Below are 5,408 nucleotides of genomic sequence, written 5' to 3' on the forward strand. Positions count from 1 at the left end.
CATCCATTTATTTGCTCACTCTTTATTTTTTTTGATAGCAAACATTTACTAAGTGCCTACCATGTGTCAAGTTTCTGCCCCATGTAGGAACATCCTTGTTTCTTCCAAACTCAGAGTCTGGGGTGGGAGACGAGAAATCTGGCAGTTTTATTACAGTGTGATACATACTTGAATTTGGTAATGCCAGGGGCTGGGGAAGCTCAGAGGGGACCCCCTCACCTGAGGGGTCAAGGGAAGTTCCTGGAGGAAGGAGCCTCTCAGCTTTGACTTCAAAGAACAGGGGGGATGCCCAGTGGTGAGGCGGGGGCTGGGGTTGAAGGAGGTAGAAGAGGATTCCCGGCAGAGGGAATAACATGCTTACAGCCTTCAGGCTAAAGGCAGTGTTTCTACACCCTGGACATAGGAGTCATCTGTAGGATGTGGTCACGGGGATTGCATCTGACCTCCTGAATCAGAATCACCCAGGGGTAGGATGTGGGTAAGTGTGTTTTCAATTTTTAACGGGTGAGGGAGGACATAGCTAAGGTTGAGATCTAAGGAAAAGAAAGCTTGGTGCTTTTGAAGGACTTTAGTTTTCTCTGGCTGGAGTGTGGAGCCAAGAGACATAATTAGAGAAGTGAGCCTGAAGTTTTTTTTTTACCTAAGCAGAGAAGGGCCAGGATCCTGAAGGGCAGTCTCAGCCGAGTGTGGGAGTTTATGACTGTATCCAGAAGCGGACAGGAGGCTGTGGAAGAGAGGAGGTGGGGTTTGCAACTTAGAAAGATTCCTCATTGCCTGGTGGGGACTGCCTCAGGAGAGGATGAGTCAGGAGCCTGGGGGGCCAGGGCTGCAGAGATTCACAGTGAGATGATGGCGGCCTGAAGCAAGGAGGTGGCCACGGGGCCATGCAAGGAGTGGTCAGAAATGTTTAGGGTGTACGGTTCTGGAGATGTGAGTATGATGGATTGGGACAGTGCAGGGAACACCTCTGCTTCCTTCTTAAGTAACAGGAAGAACAGAGATGGAAAATGTATTGGTTGGCCAAAAAGTTCATTCAAGTTTTCTGCACCATCTAATGGAAAAACCCAAACGAACTTTTTGGCCAACCCAATAGAAGGCAGAATTTAGCAGCTGACTTTGATACTTAGTTCATGTCAGATGTGATGCTGGACAGGAAGATGATGTAAACTCTGGACACAATGAGTCTGCTTCCCTAGCCCTCCTCGCCCAGTACCTGCATATCAACTACAGGTAGACTGATGTTCTGATTATCCAACTATCAGCTAACTATGTATGTGAGTGTAACTGTGTGTGTATTAGATAGAAGAAATATGCATATGAAATAGAAGATAACTTAGAATACTTATGAAACTGTGGGGGTGGAGAGGTCTCCTTAACAAGATAGGCAACCAGATGGGAGAAGGGATAGATAGTTAGGGAGTTTGGGATGGACAGGCACTCACTGCTAAATGGAAAACCAACAAGGACCTACTGTAAAAGATAAAGAACTCTGCTCAGTCACATATGGCAAACTGGATGGGAGGGGAGTTTGGAGGAGAATGGATACATGTACATAGATGACTGCTTCCCTTTGCTGTCCACCTGAAAATATCACAACATTGTTAATCGGCTATATCCCAACACAAAATAAAAAGTTAAAAAAAAAAAAATAATAAGCAACCAGAAATTAAGTGTGAGAATGTCACCAAAGTCAGAAGACAAACAGGAAGAAAAGACTTTCCATAGGCAAAGATTACTCTCTTCAATACAAAGAATACTTACTTTCACATTAATAAAGAGATTATTTACTTAACTCTTAGAACATGGGGCAAAAAACAGGGATAGGAATTCACTGAAGAGGAAATGCAAGTGACTAATAAACTTATGAAAAGATGTTCAGTCTTCTGAGGAATCCGAGAAATGCAAATCAAACTTCATATTGACAAGGGTGAAAAAGATATCAAATTCAGCAGAGAGTGTTGGGAGAACACCCTCATGCATTTCTAGTGTTTGTGGATAGTCTTATCATTTGCAGTTTCTACTAAAATAAAAAGAAATGCGCCTGAGTGTGGATCTCAGCCTGTGAACTGAGGGGCATGAGAAATACTTTTAAGGATTTTCAGCAAGTGACTTCTTTTCTGATGCTAAACCTCTCATGTTCCAGGTTGCAGAAAACAACAGTCCTAATTCTTGTGGGGGTTTCTCTTCGTCACTCTCTGAGTCACATTCAGAAGTGTGTTTATACTGTTCTGTCTGTTGTTTTGGGGGTCCCCATCTTACGTGTAAAGATCAGACTACTGGGTTTTTTCCCTGCTCTGTGTTTGGCCTGGGCTAAGCATTGACCATCTGTCTCTGCTTCTGTTCTCTGTTTATGAGCATCCTTGAGAGTGAGCAGGAGGGACCCAGCACCCTCATGCTTAAAGAGTGTTGATTTGGTCTCCTCTAAGCTCTACTGTCCACTTTCCTGGGGGAGTAGCACATACACAGCTACTTTTAAACTGAAACTGTAGTTTGTTTTCTACTTCTGTGACTCTGCTTCTGTTTTGTAAATAAGTTCATTTGCACCCGTTTTTTTAGATTCCACGTATAAGCAATATCATATGATATTTGTCCAAATATTTGAATCCCATGACTTGAAGAAACTTTTATTACACAACTGCTTTTAAGATTCACTTCTTTGTTTTATTTTTATTTTGTTTTTGTCCACACCACGCAGCATATGGGACCTTAGTTCCCTCATCAGGGATTGAACCCACACCCTCTGCAGTGGAAGTGCGGTATCTCAACCACTGGAATGTCAGGAATTCCCTAAGATTTATTTTTACTCATACTCAAGGTTCCTAATATTTTTATGCCTGTAAATTTTGCTTTACCTTTTTAAAATTGAGCTATAGTTACCAGAAATGTCATGATTTTAAAATATACAATTCAGCAGGTTTTTGTTTGTTGTTTTTTTTTTTTAGCATCTTCATGAGGTTGCCCAGCCAACACCACTATCTAATTCCAGGCCATCGTCATCACTTCATCCCCATTAGCAGTCACTCCTCATTTGCTACTTCCCTCAGTCTCTAACAACTGCTAATCTACTTTCTATCTCTATGTGACAGTAAAAAAATATGCTCATCGAGGCTGTGTTTAACTTTTGGATCACAAAAGCCTCCATTTTCTGAATTTCTCATTTTTCAAATTCAAAAACAAACAAACAAAACCTATAGCTGTAGGTGAAGATGTAAACTGAACCAGCCAACTCTATGGAAAACAATGTGGAGGATCCTTAAAACACTAAAAATAGAGTTACTGTATGATCCAGCAATCCCACTCCCACCTGGGCATATATCTGGAAAAGACGAAAATTCTCATTTGAAAATATACACTCACCCCAGTGTTCATAGCAACACTATTTACAACAGTAGAAACATGGAAACAATCCGAGTGCCCAACAACAGATGACTGACTTAAGAAGATGTTTATATACAATGGAATATTACTCAGCCATCAAAAGGAACAAAATATTATCATTTGCAGAATGTGACTAGACCTAGAGATCATCATACTAAGTGAAGTCAGTCAGTAAGAGAGAGACAAATATTATATGATATTCCTTAAATGTGGGATCTAAAAAATAATACAAATGACTCTATATACAAAACAGAAACACAGACATAAAAAACAAACTTACGGTTACCAAAGCGTAAATGGAGCAGGGAAGGATAAATTAGGAGTATGAGATTAACAGATACAAACTATTATACCTAAAATGGATAAGCAACAAGGATTTACTATGTAGCACATGGAACGATCTTCAATATCTTATAATAACCTATACTGGAAAATAATCTGAAAAAATATATAATTGAATCACTTTGCTGTACACCTGAAACTAATACAATATTACAAACCAACTATACTTCAAAAAACAAACAAAAAGCAACAACAAAAACCCAACAACTATAAATTCTTCTGTATTAAAATTCAGTATAAAAGTAGTAAAGTAAGAACAATCAAAACAACAAAACACAAATCTCTTCCTCTTACTCTCTTGAATTTCAAGATCTTATGAATAGAGAGTGAGTTATTTTGTTTTCTGAACACTTCAGTGCAAGGAAGAGATCAAGATACTTTTGGGGGGAAGGTTTTTAAAAAGACCTTGGAGAAGGAAATGGCACCCCACTCCAGTACTCTTGTCTGGAAAATCCCATGGACGGGGAAGCCTGGTAGGGGCTGCAAAGAGTTGGACACGACTGAGCGACTTCACTTTCACTCACTTTTTTAAAAAGAACATTCTTTCTTTGCTCTCTGCTGAAACCTCTTTTGGAAACTTAGGGTAAAATTTTGCTTCTTCAAGTCCATTTTCCTATGGTTAGTTGACAATTGTAGCAATTGAGTCAAATTAATCATAAAAAGTAGTTTTCTGAGGGTAGAAAAACAAAAGATCCATGTTGTTCCCAGTTCTTCTGGTTAAAGGACTTGATATGATGAATAAAAGCCCTCCACGGTATACAAACAAAATCTCTCTATATTCTTGGTTGAAAAAAACCAGTCTTAGCACTTTGTGGTTGTACTGTTTTCTTCAATCATAGAATTAAGTGCCCTTAACTTTCCTCATTCCTCTTGTTATCTTTGCCTGTTTAGCACCTGAGTCCTATGTTCTGAGTGTTGTGTTTCTTGGTGAGGAGGGACATTACTCTGATGATACTACAGGACTGCGGACTATGCCTCTGAGTTGTCTCACACCAGGATGGATGATCTCAGACCAGAGCTTCTCAACCTTTTCTGTGCATCTGAATCACCCAGGCAATGCTGATGCTGCTGGCCCACAGGCTGTAGGGAGGAAAGTGGTCTAGCCATTTGCAGACAGATGGAGAAGCTATGCTAGGAGAGCCAGCCATGTGTGGAGTTCACTCTGTTGATGTGGTAAAGGAGCACCCCATTCTCAAAGGCCCAGCGGATGCCCCAGCTGCTGGACTCGGAGTGTGACCAGTGACTTGGTGTGTGACCAGTGTCAGTCACATAGGGGGTTGCCCAGAAGCATAACTCAGGCATCATTCCTGTTGTGTGGCCTCTAAGCTCAATGTTCTGACCTCCCCAGAGAGGTTGTGAGCCACCGAATATTATTTAGTAAGTTTCTCTTCTGTTTAAATTAGCCAGAGTGGGTTTTGTTACTTAGAACCAAGGATCTGACCCACTCTTGCATTCCAATTGGGGTCAATAGGTATTGACTACCTGGAGGGCTGGGTAGTGAAGAATCCAGGGCTTCATCCCACTTGGAAAAAGAGTTCTGGAAAAAGATACACTAGTGATGAAGACCCTGATGCTGGGAAAGACTGAAGGCAAAAGGAGAAGAGGGTGGCAGAGGATGAGATGGTTAAATGGCATCACTGACTCAGAGGACATAAATTTGAACAAATTCCAGGAGATGGTGAAGACAG

This window comes from Giraffa tippelskirchi, chromosome 13 (assembly GCF_054371585.1).
Source record: "Giraffa tippelskirchi isolate mGirTip1 chromosome 13, T2T-mGirTip1v1.2.pri, whole genome shotgun sequence".
In the NCBI taxonomy this organism is placed as follows: Eukaryota; Metazoa; Chordata; class Mammalia; order Artiodactyla; family Giraffidae; genus Giraffa; species Giraffa tippelskirchi.